Genomic DNA, 21,315 nt, shown 5'->3' with positions numbered 1-21,315 from the left:
GGGCTACTGTAATAAAACAAAAAGCATGATATTGAGAAGAATATTTCGAGCAAACCTTATTTAAAATTCAAATCAATCCCAGCACAATTTTCTGAGGTATACGCATTTTTGTGCGGTGGTATCCAAAAACAGTGAATTTTCGTCCAAGTGACCACAAGCTTGAAACTCCAATATCTGGAAAACTATTTGGGCTACTGTAATAAAACAAAAAGCATGATATTGAGAAGAATATTTCGAGCAAACCTTATTTAAAATTTAAATCAATCCCAGCACAATTTTCTGAGGTATACGCATTTTTGTGCGGTGGTATCCAAAAGCAGTGAATTTTCGTATAAGTGGCCACAAGCTTGAAACTCTAATATCTGGAAAACTATTTGGGCTACTGTAATAAAACAAAAAACATGATGTTCAAAGGAATATTTCGAGCGAATGTTGTTTAAGGTTTAAATCAATCTCAGCGTATTTTTTAGAGGTATACGCATTTTTGTGCGATGGTATCCAAAAATAGTGAATTTTCGTCCAAGTGACCACAAGCTTGAAACTCCAATATCTGGAAAACTATTTGGGCTACTGTAATAAAACAAAAAGCATGATATTGAGAAGAATATTTCGAGCAAACCTTATTTAAAATTCAAATCAATCCCAGCACAATTTTCTGAGGTATACGCATTTTTGTGCGGTGGTATCCAAAAACAGTGAATTTTCGTCCAAGTGACCACAAGCTTGAAACTCCAATATCTGGAAAACTATTTGGGCTACTGTAATAAAACAAAAAGCATGATATTGAGAAGAATATTTCGAGCAAACCTTATTTAAAATTTAAATCAATCCCAGCACAATTTTCTGAGGTATACGCATTTTTGTGCGGTGGTATCCAAAAGCAGTGAATTTTCGTATAAGTGGCCACAAGCTTGAAACTCTAATATCTGGAAAACTATTTGGGCTACTGTAATAAAACAAAAAACATGATGTTCAAAGGAATATTTCGAGCGAATGTTGTTTAAGGTTTAAATCAATCTCAGCGTATTTTTTAGAGGTATACGCATTTTTGTGCGATGGTATCCAAAAATAGTGAATTTTCGTCCAAGTGACCACAATCTTAAAACTCTAATATCTGGAAAACTATTTGGGCTACTGTAATAAAACAAAAAGCATGATATTGAGAAGAATATTTCGAGCAAACCTTATTTAAAATTCAAATCAATCCCAGCACAATTTTCTGAGGTATACGCATTTTTGTGCGGTGGTATCCAAAAACAGTGAATTTTCGTCCAAGTGACCACAAGCTTGAAACTCCAATATCTGGAAAACTATTTGGGCTACTGTAATAAAACAAAAAGCATGATATTGAGAAGAATATTTCGAGCAAACCTTATTTAAAATTCAAATCAATCCCAGCACAATTTTCTGAGGTATACGCATTTTTGTGCGGTGGTATTCAAAAACAGTGAATTTTCGTCCAAGTGACCACAAGCTTGAAACTCCAATATCTGGAAAACTATTTGGGCTACTGTAATAAAACAAAAAGCATGATATTGAGAAGAATATTTCGAGCAAACCTTATTTAAAATTTAAATCAATCCCAGCACAATTTTCTGAGGTATACGCATTTTTGTGCGGTGGTATCCAAAAGCAGTGAATTTTCGTATAAGTGGCCACAAGCTTGAAACTCCAATATCTGGAAAACTATTTGGGCTACTGTAATAAAACAAAAAGCATGATATTGAGAAGAATATTTCGAGCAAACCTTATTTAAAATTCAAATCAATCCCAGCACAATTTTCTGAGGTATACGCATTTTTGTGCGGTGGTATCCAAAAGCAGTGAATTTTCGTATAAGTGGCCACAAGCTTGAAACTCCAATATCTGGAAAACTATTTGGGCTACTGTAATAAAACAAAAAACATGATGTTCAAAGGAATATTTCGAGCAAACGTTGTTTAAGGTTTAAATCAATCTCAGCGTATTTTTTTGAGGTATACGCATTTTTGTGCGATGGTATCCAAAAATAGTGAATTTTCGTCCAAGTGACCACAAGCTTGAAACTCCAATATCTGGAAAACTATTTGGGCTACTGTAATAAAACAAAAAGCATGATATTTAGAAGAATATTCCTTGCAAATGTTGTTTAAGGTTCAAATCAATTGAAGTAAAAGTTTCTGAAATAAACACATTTTTTAGGTAGTAGTGTCTTTGAGGTGACTGCTCATTTCAAATTGCAATAGCTGGCAAACTATTTGGGCTACTGTAATAAAACAAAAAGCATGATGTTCAAAAGAATATTTCGAGCGAACGTTATTTAAAGTTCAAATCAATCCCAGCACAATTTTCTAAGGCATACGCATTTTTGTGCGGTGGTATCCAAAAGCAGCGAATTTTCGTCGAAGTCACCACAAGCTTGAAACTCCAATATCTGGAAAACTATTTGGGCTACTGTAATAAAACAAAAAGCATGATGTTCAGAAGAATATTCCTTGCAAATGTTGTTTAAGGTTCAAATCAATTGAAGTAAAAGTTTCTGAAATAAACACATTTTTTAGGTAGTAGTATCTTTGAGGTGACTGCTCATTTCAAACTCCAATAGCTGGCAAACTATTTGGGCTACTATAATAAAACAAAAAGCATGATGTTCAAAAGAATATTTCGAGCGAACGTTATTTAAAGTTCAAATCAATCCCAGCACAATTTTCTAAGGTATACGCATTTTTGTGCGGTGGTATCCAAAAGCAGTGAATTTTCGTCCAAGTGACCACAAGCTTGAAACTCCAATATCTGGAAAACTATTTGGGCTACTGTAATGAAACAAAAAGTATGATATTAAGAAGAATATTCCTCATTTGTCTTTTTTTCAAAATACAACGTTTCCGTACCAACAAAATAGAGAGGAACAGACTTTAGTTGGTCCGTAAAACTATACGTACAATAATTTCCCATGGAAAAACGAACAACGAAAACCATCAAATTATACGGCACTTAACGATAATAGCGAAATTATACGGGGCAATAATACAAACAATGCCAGGCCGTAATTTTTCTATTTATCCCGCGAGGCTAAACACTCCGAGATTATATTCAAGAAAAATATATAAGGAGAGGAGCGACATACATACATACATACATATGGGTACCTAGTTTATATACACGTGTAGTACCGAGCCCTCCCCGGAGTACTTATATTTAAATTTTTATTGTCTTCATGCAACACTTGCGCGTTTCACTTACATATTTTCCGAGCGGTGGGCGGGGGCAAAGGAAGAACCCCAACAAACAGAAGAAATATATATTTATGCGGATTCATGATTATGGGTATGAGGAGCAACGGCATATTTATTCATTTATATGGGTAAATGGGATAGGGGCTTATTAAACTTCGACTTACGGCTAATTTATTTCATCAGCCTTAGTTAAGATTTCTCAGCATTGATCAATTTTGTATTAACCGTCACACGAGGTGCTACAAAATGATGATCCGATTTATACGTACAAAATGAGCGTACACGCATTAAGAGGCAAAAGAAGGTCGTCAAGAAATCAGACGAGCGATCAAATCAATTAAAAATTAAAAGAAAAACGCATTTTTACCATCATGAGTGTCTCAGTGGGCCGTCGTGAGTTACGAAGAATTATTTCTAAAAGTCGAGTTCCATTGTCCGAGGCGCCATAAGAAATTATTTTGAATGATGCGTCAGAACGTTTTAATGGATTCCAATTGGACACGGACTGATCTCTACTGAATTACAGAGTTCGTAGCTTTAGAAGCGCGAGGTTAATTGCTAAAAAACTTTTACATGTTGCCTGAATAAGATGCTTCTTGTTTCAATACAGCAGCCCAAATAGTGTTCTAGATATTAGAGTTTGAAGTGAGCGGTCGCTGATCTTGGGCATTACTGCTTTAAAATGCGGATATTTCAGAAACTTATATTTGGATTTAATTGAACCTTGATCAATATTTGCAGAAAATATTCCTCTGCATTTAATGCTTTTTGTTTCATTACAGCAGCCAAAATAGTTTTCCAGACATCGGCCTTCGTACCGAATGGTTACTTTCAAAATAAGTCATTGTCTCGTCATCATATTTCAGAAACTTAAATTTGAAAGAGCATTATGCAAGGAATATTCCTCTGCATATCATGCTTTTTGTTGCATTATCATTCACTGTTTAGTTTCCATTGAACTTATGGGTGTATTTTTTTAAATTATTTTAATAATGTTTCTATTTATATTGCGGAGGGTTGTTGGGTGGGGTCAGAAATAAAACAGAAACCTGTTTACTTAAATGTCGACGTTTCGACTTATATTAGTCATCCTCAAGACACTGAAATGGATTCAAGTAATCACAGAAAGTAATTTTAAGTACATAAAAAAACACCATTAAAATAAATATTCTTTACGTGTACAAAAATTAAAATAACAAAAACCACGACACAATTAAAATTACATTCAGGTATAATCCGTTATAAAAAAAATATAAAATTTATTTTTTATACATTACACCTCTTACCTAAGTCTATAGGTTTGAAGTTTCGGATAAAGTCAACAGAATGTATTTTCTCCTTTTCTTTTATTTTTTAATATGTGCGTCACTACATCTTGTGTCGTTTGTATTTTTTAATCTTTGTGCAACTTAAATCAGTGTCAATCTGCTTTATATCCTTAAACCCTACTTCCTTTAACCTAGTACAAGACAAGCAGCAAAAATCCAAAAGTCAAGAGTGTTCATCCAGAGAATTGTAAGTACCTCATTTCATTTATCCCAATTTAAATACAGTCCAGTTTTCTCTCCTGACATACGTATCGAATAATATCAAAACGCTTTATTCATTATCATGCTTTTGAAAATATGAGATATGAAACTTAATAATATTTGCAAGGAATATCGTGCTTTTTGGTTTACAGTAGTCCAAAGAGTTTTCCAGCTATTAGAGTTTAAAGAGAGCATTCACATATAGTCTTATATTCTTCTGAATATCCATGCTCTTTATTTAATTATAGTTTTCCAGATATTGAAATTTGAAGTTGGCGCTCGCTTTGATAATGAGTCATTGCTCTCCACTGATTTAAATTGCGACTATTTCAGAAACTGATGGTTGGATTAGTTTGAACCTTGAACAGTATTTGTAGAAATGATTTTTCTAATTATCACGCTTTTTACTTCATTACGATAATCTAAATGGCTTTCCAATTATCGGAGTTTGAATTGAGCGGTCATCTCGAAAATCGATCATTGCTCTTGGACAACACTGCTTAAAAATATGGCTATTTCAGACACTTATTTTTGGATTGAATTGAACTTTAAACAATGTTTGCGGGGAATATTCTTTTAAACATAACCTAAATAATTTTCCAGTTATTGGAGTTTGAATTAAGCGGTCACCTCTAACGTCAATGATTGCTCTCGGAAATCACTGCTTAAAAACGCGTCTATTTCAGAAACGTTTGATTAAATTGATTTCAACCATAACAAACATTTTGCAAACAATATTCTTCTGCATAGCGTGCTTTTTGTTTCATTACAATAGCCCAAACAGTTTTTCAAATATCACAGTTTGAAGTGATCGGTCACTTTGATGATCAGTCGTTGCTCTTGGACACCGCTGCTTAAATTTCAGAAACTTTTACTTAAATTGATTTGAACCTGAAACAATAATTGCAGAAAATATTATTCTGAAAACTATCCTTTTTGTTCCAATACATTAGCTCAAATAGTTTTTCTAATATTGGAGTTTGAAGTGGGTGGTCACTTCAAAGGTCCACAAATTGCTCTCGGACACCGCTGCTTAAAAATGCGAATATTTCAGAAGCAAGAGCGCTTGAGACTCTGCCGAGCCTTCCGCCTCTGGACCTCGTTGAGCAATTCGAGGCAATGAGGACTGCGTAATTTTTTTAGTTTTAATTTGAATAATTATTTATTTTGTAGTCAACAAAATGCAATCTGTGAAGTTTGTGATAAGGAATTTTCAAGCACATCTACCAGAAACAGGCATTGGAAACAGTTTCACCCTGAATTTGTTGGGAAGGAACAAATAAAACACATTATATGTCCAATGTGTACTAATGATATCCAGACATTTTCATATTTTAACTGTTTAAACAAACATTTGCTTGATATTCACCATATAACTGTCAAAGAATCAATTTTAAATTTTAGGAATTTTGAAGAATTCACATCTTGGAGGGCACAAGATAATAGGGAAGTAGATTATGCTTGTCAGATCCGAAACAAGTTTAAGAATGGGGAAGAACACCATATTTTTTTCAATTGCAACAAGAGCGATATCAGAGGTTGTACAAAGTCTTAGTTATCATTATCAAACATGTATGTTTAGATAATAAGTATGTTTTGTTGTATTTACTTTTAGGATTTAATAGCGCATGCAAAGTGAGAAGTGAGAAGTCTGGGGGAAGCTTTCGCATTCCAAGAACATGTCCCTCAAGGATTTTAGTAAAAGTTTTAACAAGCGGTAGTAATCTTTTATTATTTTTTATATAGGTAGTTACATTCATTCATAATTTTAATACCTATAGGATTAGTTGCTGTGAAATTTGTGGAAACTCATGTAGGACATGCAGATGAGTTAAGAACAAAACGGTTGTCCAAGGCTGAAGAAAATATTGTAGTTGGGCAATTGACTGCAGGAGTGACAAATGAAAAGATAATTCAAGATGCTAGGAAAATTCAGAACAACACAATACAAAGACTAAACCTACTAACAAGAGGAGACCTTGCATATTTGATAAGCAAGTATAATATTGACAAACTGTAACATCTATAAAATATGTTTTCATAAATACAGATGTGAGTGTCCAGAAAATTCTGTCAAAACATCAGTACTTTGTAAGCATATACATGCTGTAGCCATTTTTGAGCACAGGAGCGAGTTTGTTGTAGGTTCCCCAACTGTGAGTGAAGAGGAAGAGGATAATGTTTTGTTTGTTGATCAACCCACAACAAGCCAAATCAATTATCAGGAGGATGCAAGAAATTTGTAGCTGTGGTAGAAGTTTAGATAAAAATGCATTTTCCAGATTTATGGCTGTAATCAACAAATTTAAAAATAAAGAGGTGGAGGAAGAAAATTCTCAGGGCATTGAAAAGAAAAGAAAAATTGAAAAACAAATGTACTATCTAAATAAAAAATAAGCTAGATTTCTTTGTGTATTTAATGGCTAGATAATATTTGAATTGTAGCTATTTTTTTGTTTGTATAGCTGTGAAGTTAACAAAAATAGAATGTGGTATTTTATATGGTATTTTGTGTTGTATAATCAGTATAATATAACTAAGTATATTTTTTGTAAGGTTTTGGTGCAGGTTTCAAATATTAGAATTATGACATAGAGATATGTAAAAATGCGAATTTTGTTCACTGTATATTGTTAAAAAATCAATTGCCATTTATTTTTATTTTTTAACTTTTTTGTTTATCCGCTCATCCACCTATTAACCAATTAATTTATCAGCTTCACACACCAATTCAATTTCGTATAACCCCATGTTTAATATTTAACTAACAATAATAATTAAATAATTCATACATTGCGCTTACACGTACCGCTAAACCAAATGATTAACAAATTTCGTCAATAAAAGAGATAATTTGCTATAAAAACCAAATTTGGCAATTATTTATAAAATATTTTTAAAATAATAATTGATCACACGCTGTAAATATTAAAAAAAAACAATAATCCATTTACTAATAATAGCTAAAATATCTTCTTATTAAATGTTTTTAATGCATATTGCACTTTTCTTCATCTAAAATATATACGCATCATAAAAACCTAATTAAATATAAATATGAATAGAAAAACTCTACATAAGTCCTTCAGACCAGAGAGCCTTATCGGTTTTTCTAAGGTCGTTGGGCTCTAGTTGACGGGTCCATCAGGAGACCTATATGCACAACTGCCTTGGCAGCCCACTGTTTCGACAATTCAATTCAATTAATCTGGGCCTTTAACAATATTTGCAAAAAATATGCTTCTGAATATTATGCTTTTTATTTCACTACAGTAATAAAAATCGTTTTCCTATTATCGGAATTTGAAGTGAGTGAAACCACTGCATGAAAATGTGTTTATTTCAAAAACTTTTGCTTAAATTGATGCGAACCTTGAACATTTGCAAGGAATATTCTTTTGTATATCAGTGGTCACCTTCACGTTTTCATTAGACCCCACTCGTCAAAAAATTAAAAAAACTGGAATTTATTTATTTATTTATTTGGAGAAATCAGTACCACAATTATCCAAATTAAGATCATAAATTCAAAATTTATGTTATGTTACTTAATTAACCTTAAACTATTGTGACAAATTCTACGTTTGTCTTTCACCAAAAAAATTTGCTAAAGACCTATACTGCATAATAATAAGAATGAACAAAAATTTGTGTGTAGCATTGAATATCTTCAGAAAAATGTGGCAAGATAGTTTATTACACTCTTTTTTAAATGTCGATTTATTTTTCATTTCCTTTATTACAACAGGCAAGTTTTTAGTGCAAACTACATAAAAAAAAATTAAATTTGTATTTTTTAAACTACTAGGAACACTTAAGCCCTTGATCTTATATTGTGGATATGATTAATACTAATTTTCATATAAGGTTTAACTTGAATGTATGAACACATTGTTGTAATGCATGGTATCCTTATATTCGTTATTTGCTCTGTTAATACTTCATCTGTTAGGAAAAGTCCTGATTTGTTGAACATATATTTATGTATGTACAATATTTAGTTTGTGTAAAGAATTGTTATACAATCTTCTCCATATTGAAATACCGTATCTTGGGATTGACTCAGTTAATGATTTATAGATTATAGATTATAAGTCCTCACTATATAAAATTAATAAATCCATTTTTTAAGTCTGTTTGCTTATTGATTTCTTAAATGAACTGTTTCCTTGATCTGATTATATTTATCCATAGAGAATTGTAAAAAGTTGGGTCTATTTACGGGTTTTCAAACTTAACATTTAGGCAAATATTTTCAATCAATTTTTCACTTGATTAAGATCCATATTGTTTGGTTTGGTCCCAGTCTGTGCCATAATGGAACTCCTATTTGTTGTTCTTCTTGCTAGCTTAAAACATTATTTATTTTAACAGTTTTTTAACTTATTTGTCATTAGTGTTATTGCAGTTCCTCTTACGCCATAATGTTCTAAAGATTCCAGTTTTATAGATTTGATTTATTATATGAAAAAGTGGTTCTATAGGATTTCTGCATGTCAGCCGATATACCGTCAAAACTTGGAGAACTTTTATTTTCTAAGACTGTTGATGTGTTTTATTAACTCATTATAAATTATAGATTGGGCAATAAGGTTCTGATAGCATTTGTAATTTAATTATTTATGTTTTCAAAGCATGCTTTCTAAACTTCTTAAAATATTCATTAGTTTATCGGGATCCGATGTGTCTGTTATTAATATCAAGTCTTGTTCTGCAATTACAAGAGTACCTACTTCTGCTAAAATATTCTTCAGGTTTATATATACTCCTAAGCAATAAATATTCAGGCTGAAAGATTATCAGTACCAAACTGATCGTGTTCAATGTTCGAGCAAAAGTACCAAAGGAATTTGGGAACCGTTAACGACGTATATATATATTTACCTTTTTTTTTTCGCTTCTCTTGTTTGGTCGTATCGGTATCTCGGATTTTTGCGCCGACTACCCACGCGACTTCAACGAGCTTTTGCTAATTTGCTTCTCGTTGTATTTTATTCATTTTTTTTTTACGGTCCGATAGTAAATAAATCATTCTGTATCGGTAAATAAACAAAACGTGATTCTGTAATTGTGTGAGGCCAATAACAAAGAGATATTGTTTATTTTATTGGGTTGGGTTCGTTAATAGAATTTTTGTTATTTTATGGATAACGGGGCTAATTTGACAAAGACAGGGAAAAAAAATTATATTTGCAGGCGATACAGATACTATATTAAGAAAATGATGCGATGATATAGAAAAAGGTGGAAAAGTCGAATTCTCATTTATACAGGGTGTCCCATTAGTGCGATAACGGACGATAGCTCCTTATACAGTGATACAAAAAAATTTTTTTTTTATACAAAGTTACTTTACTGTCTAAGGTGCATAACATAAAAATATGTTTGGATATACAGGGTGATTCATAAATGTGATATGATACACAACTTTTTTAATTGAAATGGAACACCCTATATTTTATTGCATTTTTGGATTGTTTTAAAAAATCTGCATACCTTTTATCAAGCATCGTCTATACCAAAACTGACCCGTTTATGAGATATTTAATATTTTATCAAAAAATCGACGTTTGCACGTCTCCACAAAAACAAAAATAATTCACTCATTTAGGATCCTACAAGCCAAATCTTTTGTAGGTTGTTAGTGCATACTTATACTTACTTTATGGTCCTATGGGAATTTAATAATATTCTACAGGGTGTTCGCAATACTCTATCCAAAGCCAAAAAATGTAAACAACCATATCTTATTTTTTTCAAATGGAATGACCCATATTTTTTTATCTTAGAATGTTCACAATGTGATAATCTTTCTTTTTTATTAAGCATGTCCTATACCTCTCTGTAATAGTTATCGAGTTTTTTACACTTTTTCCTAATTTCGCCCTTAAAATCCACAATAGTCGCGTTTTAATTTAAAAGAAGTTTGCTTAATTGGCCATGGAAATAACAATTGCACAAAAATCAAGCAATTACTTTGACAGAAGATTTAGTGTTGTCAGTTTATCACTAAAGCGAAACATTTTTGCATTAAAAATGAATTTTTCGAAAGAGGATATGGTGAAAATGATTTACTGTTTGGGTGCAAGTGAGAAAACTTGTTATCTGGTAAGCAGAGTTTATGCACAGAGATAGCCGGATGCGGAACGACATCCAAATCGATTGGCATTTGAAAGACTAAAGGAGAGATTTGAAAGAACTGGAAATTTAAATTATGAAATGTCACAAAGACAAAAAACAGGGACAAATCCACAAAATGAAATGCTTGTTATGCAAGCCCTAGTAGAAAATCCGCATGTCTCTTGTAGGCAAATTGAAAGGCAGTTGGACATTAAAAAATCCACTGTTAATAGAATTACCCGGAAACATAAATTTCATCCATATCACGTACAGCTTGTACAAGAATTAAGCGATCAAGATTCTGCTAATCGCCGAAACTTTTGCCGCTGGGCTTTGCATCAAATCCAACTGCAACAGGACTTTTATGACTTTGTGTTGTTCACTGATGAAGCGACATTCCATAAAAATGCATTTGTAAACCGACACAACTTTCATTATTACAACGATGTAAATCCAAGGCATGTGATACCACTGGATCATCAACATAGATGGTCACTTAATGTATGGGCTGGTATCATTGGGACAAAGCTTCTTGGACCATATTTCTTTGATGGGGCAGTGAATGGTCAGAACTTTCTACATTTTTTGCAAAATGAATTCGAAGAAGAGCTGGATGATTTACCGTTACAAACAGTAAGACGAATGTGGCTACAATTAGATGGAGCGCCTCCTCATTTTAGCCGTGTTGTGAGGGCCCATCTAAATGACAATTTTCGAAATAAATGGATTGGCAGGAGAGGACCAGTTGCTTGGCCGCCCAGATCTCCTGACCTTACAAAACTCGATTTTTTCTTGTGGGGGTTTGTGAAAAATCGGGTTTATCAAAGGCCTGTTACCACCAAAAACGACATGAAGCAAAGAATTAGGAATGTTTTTCAAGAAGTAACTAGAGAAATGTTACAGAAAGTAAGCAGTTCTTTTGTTAAACGAATTCGTTTGTGTGATCAATACCAGGGTGGACATATAGAACATTATTTATAGTTTAATGTACATACCTTTTTGGTTGAGTCATTTGTTGTTGTTATTGTTCACAATTTTAATTTTTTTTATTTAAAGAATATTTTTTTGTTGATTTTTCGATTAGTTTTAAGATTTTATTATTTGGTAAATTATAAACAAAATTTCTTTTCTGTACATTTTGGTATCATTAAATTTGTTGTAATTTACAAAAATGCCAAATTTAAAAATGCTTTTCAATCCGTTCCGTTTACAATTTTTAAAGTTTAAGGTTTAATAAATTGTTTTTTTCAAACGTCTTTAAACGTTTAGCAAAATCTTTATCAGATAATTCTTGCATAATCTGTAGGTACCTACATAAAAACATGTGATTCTGTTAACAGTGAATTTTTGAATTATCTAACTGTGCTTGCCACTAAACAGTAAAGTTACCTCAATTGCATCCAAACAGTTGAAACAGTAAATCATTTTCACCATATCCTCTTTCGAAAAATTAATTTTTAATGCAAAAATGTTTCGCTTTAGTGATAAACTGACAACACTAAATCTTCTGTCAAAGTAATTGCTTGATTTTTGTGCAATTGTTATTTCCATGGCCAATTAAGCAAACTTCTTTTAAATTAAAATGCGACTATCGTGAATTTTAAGGGCGAAATTAGGAAACAGTGTAAAAAAACTCAATAACTATTACAAATAGGTATAAGACATGCTTAACAAAAAAGAAAGCTTATCACATTGTGAACATTTTACGATAAAAAAACATGGGTCATTCCATTTGAAAAAAATAAAATATGGTTGTTTACATTTTGTGGTTTTGGAGAGAGTATTGCGAACACCCTGTAGAATATTATCAAATTCTCATAGGACCATAAAGTAAGTGTACCTATGCACTAACAACCTACAAAAGATTTGGCTTGTAGGATCCCAAATGAGTGAATTATTTTTGTTTTTGTGGAGAGTGCAAACGTTGATTTTTTGATAAAATATTAAATATCTCACAAACGGGTAAGTTTTGGTATAGACGATACTTGATAAAAGGTATGCAGTATTTTTAAAGCAATCCAAAAATGCAATAAAATATAGGGTGTTCCATTTAAATTAAAAAAGTTGTGTATCATATCACATTTATGAATCACCCTGTATATCCAAACATATTTTTATGTTATGCACCTTAGACAGTAAAGTAACTTTGAATAAAAAAATTTTTTTTTGTATCACTGTATAAGGAGCTATCGTCCGTTATCGCACTAATGGGACACCCTGTATATATCCTTATCTCAGTTTCAGAATTAGAAGAGTATGGGAATAAAGTGATGTTTTTCGGGTATAATCTGACCAATTAAGAGGGAGAAACACTTTTCCAGGCCTAAGATGGGGATATATAAGATCTATAATATCTAAGATAATCTCATCATTTTCTTAATAGTGTCTGGATCTCTCCCTTAATTTGTCAAATTTTACCCGGAAAACATCACTTTATACCCATACTAGCAATTTTTAAGCCTACTTATATTAATTTAATAATCACGAGTTCGAAACGACATCACTTTCACCACAGAAGCGCACCTCCGTATAGGCAGATCTTCGGAAGGAAATTTTCACATTTTACCTCGGCAATAATCTAGCGAGAAAAGTGGAATTTATTACGGTCGCCATTTTGTATCACTCAAAATGATTATAATGGCGGAAACTCTACAATAACCTACCAACTGAATTGTCAACTTTAGATCAAAAGTCATTTAAATCAAAGTTTAAGAAATATCTTTTACATTAATTAACCTTCAACGCGTAATTTAGGCCTTAAATTATTTATTTTTTGGAATTTTTTAAATTTTATATTTAGGTATTTAATATTTATTTAAATTATATATATATATATATATTGTTCTTTATTTGGGTATTTAATGAATTTAATAGAGTTAATCTTTATATTGCACATTGCTTCTCGGGTACTTAATTATTGTTAAGTACATCTATAAATTTTGAATAAAAGTCCTACAAACGTCAGCGGGGTCATCGGTTGTACTGGGTCCGGCTATAATACGAAATTATTCGAAGAACCGTCGTCAGCAAGCAGAAGGGTGAATGAATCATCGCGCGGTTTCAAAAAATGGTATCGGTACAATGGATTCTATAGGGGTCACGTCATACCTTACGACCGATCTAACCTCTTCTTTTCTTTTACAACAAAAGAGTGCAGTCATTAGGAATACGGTTAAAAAGAGAGCGCAGATAATCGAGGGGCCGGGCATCAAACACTAATTTTCATAAGGTCCGAATTAGGTGCGGTCCGGACGCGCTCTGGTATTAAGGCCAATAAATAAGGACCACTTGATGTATGTATGTACTTTTTGTCGGTAGTATTCCTTTAGGTCGTAATCTGTGCCAACAATAAAACACTGTGGATTTGCTACGCGGGGTTTTAATGAAGAAAAATTTATTTACAACTCTAATCATCAAACAAAGCTAATAAGTAATACCGTTGATTGAATATTTTCAAATATTCAATCAACGGTAATACCCTACTCCTGAAAAAACGCCACCTACGTCTTGTTTTTTTTGTTATAAAAGGTTATGCGCATTTATCGCTAGCAAAGATGCGACACTTGACAGGTGTTGTTGACAGTTGACGTTGGCGAATGACAATTATATCGTTGACAGGTGACAAGTTTTCTAACTTAATTTCAATAAATATATACAGGGTGTTTCCTAACTACGGTACGAAACTATACAGGGTGAATGGTTAGGTCGTTTTATGAAAAAAAGTTCCTATGAACGTATGTCGGGAGTTGCTTTGTTTCTGAGATACAGGGCGATGAAGGTTCAAAAAAATAACGGTATTTTAAAAATACTATAACTATCCTTAAACCGATTTGGTTAAAATTTGGTGCAGTTATTTGAAGTTATAAGACGCTTATTTAGCTGTAACTAGATTGAAATTATTAGGTCCAGTGGCGTGTCAGTGGGCACCACATGCTTATTGTTGAGAAAAAAACAAGGCCAATAATTGTTTTGCAGCTTTTTATTTATTTTTGTATTTAAGCAACTAAAAATACAACTTTTTCGTATCTTATATTATCTTCATATCTGGCTTTGTTTTCGAAAAAAAAAATGCTTAAGTATCTTTAACTCATTCTAAAAATTATACATGGACAACATGAAATAAAAGCCAATTGATTCGATAAACAATTTTGACCTTAAAGTAAATGAGCAAAATGCCCACCTTCTGATAAAATACACGACTGCAAACGATTTGTCATTGAGTGTCTGACACGCTCAAAAATACCTAGAGTATCCCTTATGATATTGCAATTGACAATTATCCGATTCCTCAAGTCATTCACATCTAGAACAGGAGTTTTATAAACAAGAGCCTTCAGATGGCGCCATAAATAGTAATCCAGGGGATTCATATCAGGACTGCGAGCCGGCCAATTTTGAGGTCCTGCACGTCCAATCTAGCAATTAGGGTAGATGACGTCGAGATGCTGACGAGCAAGAACACTGAAATGAGCTGGAGCCCCGTCGTGCATAAACCACATGTTGACTCTTACTTGTAGGGGTACTTCTTCTAATAAAGTGGGTAAATGGTGTTGCAAGAAATCCGTGTAGGTTTCACCTGTTAATCTTGCCGGTAAAAAAAATGGGCCAATTAGGTAGTCACCAATAATTCCTATCCAAACGTATAGCGAAAATTGTTGCTGAAAATAAGTTTCTCTAATAACGTGGGGATTTCCGACGGCCCAAAAATGATCATTGTGGAAGTTCATAATAGCATCTCTTGAAAAATTTGCCTCGTCCGTAAATAAAATATTTGGTAGGAAATTATTATTGTGTGCCATCGTATGAATCAACCACCTGCAAAACATTAATCTTGGATGAAAATCCCGAGGCAGTAGAGCTTGTACACGCTGTATGTGATATGGATGCAGGAGGTTTCTTTTTAGAACTTTCCAAACGGTTTTTGAACTGACTTCAAGCTGCAGTGCAATCTTCCTGATACTACTGGAAGGATCTTCTTCTATCGCATCAAGTATAGCTTCTTCCAGTTCAGGCGTTGTTATAGTTTCTGCTCTTCCACCACCCATATTTTTATTAAAACTCCCAGTTTCACATATTCTTGCATGTAGTTTTCTAAATGTTTTTGCACATGGAATTACTCTGTTAGGATATCTGTCCTGGTAAATTCTTCGTGCTTCTTCCGCATTTCCATTTGCTAATCCATAAATAAAGTGCATGTCGGTCATTTCATGGTTAGTAAAATTACTCATGATGGAGTAATGAATCACCGCTAATTGACAGCTGAATTTTACTTATAGCAATTCTATCACTGTCAGCTGGTCTCCAAAGCAGGTAGGTACAAAGGAGGTACTTGAATGGACTTGCCAATTATTTGTCATAAGAAGCAATGTATTTGTTATTTTGTTGTATTTCAAAAATCTGATAATAAAAATCGTAGAAGTTGAATGTTTATTATCATAGTAAACAAGACACAAGAGACCAAAAAGTCGTGCATTGGAGGGAGGACATTTTGCTCATTTACTGTAAGGTCGAAATTGTTTATCGAATTAATTGGTTTTTATTTCATGTTGTCGTCCATGGATAATTTTTATAATGAGTTAAAGATACTTTTTTTTCTCGAAAACAAAGCCAGATATGAAGATAATAAAATAAGATACGAAAAAGTTGTATTTTTAGTTGCTTAAATACAAAAATAAATAAAAAGCTGCAAAACAATTAATTATTGGCCTTGTTTTTTTCTCAACAATAAGCATGTGGTGCCCACTGACACACCACTGGACCTAATAATTTCAATCTAGTTACAGCTAAATAAGCGTCTTATAACTTCAAATAACTGCACCAAATTTCAACCAAATCAGTTTAAGGATAGTTATAGTATTTTTAAAATACCGTTATTTTTTTGAACCTTCATCGCCCAGGCCTGTCGCCCTCAGAAACAAAGCAACTCCCGACATACGTTCATAGGAACTTTTTTTCATAAAACGACCTAACGATTCACCCTGTATAGTTTCGTACCGTAGTTAGGAAACACCCTGTAGATCTGTTAAATAAATATATTTTAGGGATGCAATTTTTTTATTCCGTCATTTAAAATTAACAATTTTAATAAAATATGGGTATTTCTCAGCGTATTTTACTAATTTTAAAATAAAATAAAGTTCTATTTAAATATATCTCTCATCACTCGTCAGTTAACGGATCAACTTCTGTAATTCTGCAAATGACTTCAAATTTAAATATCAGGCCATAGATCAGGCTTAAATTTCCCGCCACACGTCACCCAAGACGGTTGCCCCCACCTTTGTCAACAATGTCAATAAAGCTGTCAACAGAATTTCATTAGGCTACACGCATTTCTCTATAGTATTTGTGATCTGTGCTTAGCCTAAAGAAGGATTTGATTTGTAGTTTAAATTTGTGTTATTAGGCTATAATCTGTAATTTATACTGAAAGATTAAGCAAATATTAAAATTTAAGGATTATTATTTTAATAAGCAATCCAGTCACAGTGAACCCAAGTAAAACAATGTTCATTTGGTTCGTCTGGCATGAAAACCCTTATCGCGTTACTACGCGTGCATAAACCCGTAAACGTATGATGTTTTGCGGTTTGGTGCGGGATAAAAGGAAAAAAAAAAGAAAGAAAGAAAAACCGCCACATCTATCATAATACGTTAGGGCCGCGAAGACTTGTCTGGTTTAAATCATCCGATATTCTATTAACATTCCAGGGAAATGAGAGAGTTATATGCAGTTGTTTTGCATGTTCGATACATTTTTTTTGTTCTTGTCGGTAGGTTATGATTGAAGAATTAGTTAGGAAGTGAGTGAATACCATTTTACACAGTTAAGTTTTTCTTTCATTTGTGTCAAAAGGCCAGGAGTAATTTATGTTCTTAAAAATACGGTCTTAAGTAAATATTATTTTATGATAAAATTATAAAAAGTTCTAGAGAGAGGCGAAGGTCCGATCATTATTATTATTGTATTGTACCATCCAACACAACTACGAAGAACTGCATTATTATTATTATTATTATTTTCGCAGTGTCATGTGAATGGTGCTTAAAAATTGTCATCTGTCAACGTCATACCTTGCTAATCACTGCATTCCAATTGATTTTACAAGATGGCGCCCATCCGCCATATCTAGTTTAAGGAAGATTGATTGTTGCACTACATATATATTATTGCTAGGAAATTAACCTGATGGACACATTTTAAGGTTAAAAGCACTTGAGTCATTAATTTGACAGATGACAATTATGACACGTGATGAATAAGGTTTTCCTTCATGTTTGTCTGACAAGGTCCGAGAGAAACTGAATTTGCAACTTTTGAAACATATATTGCAACATTAACATTTTTTTCATTGGCAGACATTTTTGGGCATAACTTGAGAAATACTGCGAGTATTTTCATAATTCTTACACATTCATATAAAGGATTTCCTGAAGATGGATTTGAAGGTATAAAAAATGGTTCTGAGTGAAAGATTGGGGTAGTAAGGACAGTTTTGTTTGGGGCACTTTTTTGCCTACTTTTTTGTTAACAAATTTCACTTTCCTTGTCTATATGTCAGGAAATAATTTAAATATTTTTTTGAAGGGTCTAAAAAAAACAAAGGGCATTTCTTCCTCAATATTTTCATATGAAAATTATTTTTGTACCTCAAAAACTTTTTGAATTAGAGGCAATTTTGTCACACAAGGTCAGAGAGGAACTGAATTTGCAACTTTTGAAATAACTCAATAACCACTACAAATATTTTCATAATTCTTTCACATTCATATACCAGGCTTCCTGAGGAAGGGTTGAGGATAAAAACTTAGTTTTGGGTTAAGAGTTTGTGTAGTAAGGTCAGTTTTAGTCGGGGTACTTTCTTTGCCTAATTTTTTTTAACAAATTTCACTTTTCTCGTGAATATATCAGGAAATAACTGGAATATTGTTAAACGGGTTTAAAGGAAAGAAAAGGCATTTCTTACCAAATAATTTCATTGAGAACGATTTTTGTACTTCAAAAACTCACTAAGTTAGGCGCTCTAAGATTCTAAGACTATTTGACAGATATAATTGATAGATGACAGATGTCAAATGGCCATTTTAGACAAAAAATTGAAGAGCACACCAGAAGCAAATTATGTTTCTTAGAATACCGTCTTACATAAATCACAACGTGTTAGATAAAGAAAGATAAAATTATAAAAAAGAAAAGAAGCGAAGGTCATCGTAATTATCAGAGTCCCCACTGCATCAATATTACTTTCGCAGTGGCATGCGAATTGTGCTTTAATATGTCAACGTCATACCTGTCATCTGTAAATGTCATAACTGCCTTACTCATCAACAGTTGCTTAGCAATTTGTTTTACAAGCTGGCGCCTATTTTGAATATTCACAGGAAGATCGATTATTGCACTACAGAGATATTCGGGAATTATCGGAACAATCAAATAGTGCTAGCAGTATTTAAGGCAAAAACCATATTTTATTACAGCTAAACCTAAACGTGTGTATGGGAAAAGAGTTATTGGCGCGTTAGGTTAGTGCCCTTAATGTAAATTGGGAGTAAACTAAATTATTGTTCGTGACTTTTCAGACATCCACTTTTCTAACAAATAAAATAAACCTCATTGCCTCATTCCTCATTTTGTCAGGTCATGTGTCATGGTTATTTCTTCAAATGTCAAAACTGTCAAAATAAGGATTGTGGCGCAATTAAGGCCTATCAGTATCGTTATTCAAATTTCCCTTATGTAAAACTACTTCTGCGCTTGCCTAAAGGTCAAAATACTGTTGGATTTATCACTGCTAGACCTTATATGCTTCCCTATTATTGCTCGGGAATTAACTTAAGGCACATTTTAAGGTTAAAAACACTTGCGGCTCATTGACTTGACAGATGACAACTATGACACGCGACGAATCAAGTTTTTCTTCTTCTTCGTACCATTCTGGCTGTTGTGGTCTGATTTTTCTTAATTCCAGGCTGTTCAGTTACACATTCTTTAAATTCCTGTCAGTTTAATTATTAGTGAATTTTGATCTTTACATAGTTAACAATTTTTTTCAATTTCCAGGTGCTATTTGACAGATTAAATTTACAGATGACAGGTCTCAAGAGACCATTTTTATTCAGTATTACGTAAATAACAATGTGTTAGATAAAGAAGGATATATCTGAACGTTTTTCAATAATTTCTCAGTGACACCGACGGTAAAGTAAGTAAGAAACTTTTTGGGCGGATATTTATGCATCAGCTCTCCTTGACGAAATGTCCACTAATTAATTAACGGATTAAACAACTTAATTAAAGTTAGATTATGTACATATTATTACCATACGATATGTTCCATTGAATATTCAGTTGGTAATAAAAAGTTTGTATAGGTCCCAAAAAATTGTCACAATTTGACAGACATTGGCATAGATGACAGATGACTTTTCAAGGTGTTTTGACCTTATTTGCTTAAGGTAATGTGCATATTATTCCTTAGAATATATTATCACATGCATGAATATACTCAATGCCTAATGTTCCATGAAATATCCTATAAAAAACTTAGGACTTTGACAGGTAAGGTTGACAAATGGTAATTGACAAGTAACAGATGACAGGAGACAGATAACAATAATGTGTAGGACAGAGACGGTTGCCAAGGAAGAAATTATTTATTGGACTATGGATTAATTAATTAATTAGCGGTTGTGTTTTAAATAAAGTAAGGTTATGTGTCGATTCTTAATTAAAAGGAATTTCTTGACAAAAAGTCAATAAAATGCTTACCATATGAAAACTCTGAAATATCCAATAAAAAAAAAAACCTTAAGCAGCAATGTATTAACAAAAAAGTCACACTGTAATATCGCTGCGTAGTTCCCAAAAAACCCCGAACTTTTCACAATCGCAACGGTAAAATCCTGTTTATTATTAATATAAAAATATCCAGTAAAAGTATCGTTCTTGAGCACATACATATAATACGCGGGTACTACTCACATACACACAGGCACACACACACATATACACTCACACTAGCGCGGACACGTAAAACTTAACCTAAAACGATCGTACGCGCGACGATCAACTCCGACTCGGAAATCTCGTTGTATGTTTCAGGGAATCGGCGGTTCGTCGTGGTACCGCGGGTCGGTGGGTACTTGTTGCATTGCGTTGCCATGACTTCACCACGCCGACCAACGAACAACAGGTAGTAGTTAGTAGTCACTCAGTCCCAGTCGTTGTTTGTTATACATATTTCGTTATGTGGCGACTAAATCGAGCCGCGAGGAGATGACATTCCCCGAATAAAGGAATTTTTGCAAATAACCATAGTTGAAGTAAGAAAACCTGTTAACGTCGCTGGAATTTGGTCTGAATATTGGCGAAACGTGCCATTGCTATTATTATTAGGTATTAGGTTACAGACAGGTTTCCGTAAGGGAAAGGGCATATATGACAATATTGC

General features: G+C 33.0%; 1 protein-coding gene across 1 annotated transcript in view; it reads right to left on the bottom strand.

The window, feature by feature from the left end:
* LOC126736988 (rho GTPase-activating protein 20-like) overlaps positions 1-20,963 on the bottom strand; it is a 200,992-nt gene extending 180,029 nt beyond the window's left edge. The window contains exon 1 of the mRNA XM_050441645.1: positions 20,634-20,963. The gene's annotated coding sequence lies outside the window, so the exon portion shown is untranslated. The remainder of the gene's footprint in view (positions 1-20,633) is intronic.
* Positions 20,964-21,315: the final 352 nt, after the last annotated feature.

This window comes from Anthonomus grandis, chromosome 6 (genome assembly GCF_022605725.1).
Source record: "Anthonomus grandis grandis chromosome 6, icAntGran1.3, whole genome shotgun sequence".
NCBI lineage: Eukaryota > Metazoa > Arthropoda > Insecta > Coleoptera > Curculionidae > Anthonomus > Anthonomus grandis.
Note: the sequence above shows the minus strand (reverse complement) of the source record. Positions and strands in the feature narration are given on the sequence as shown.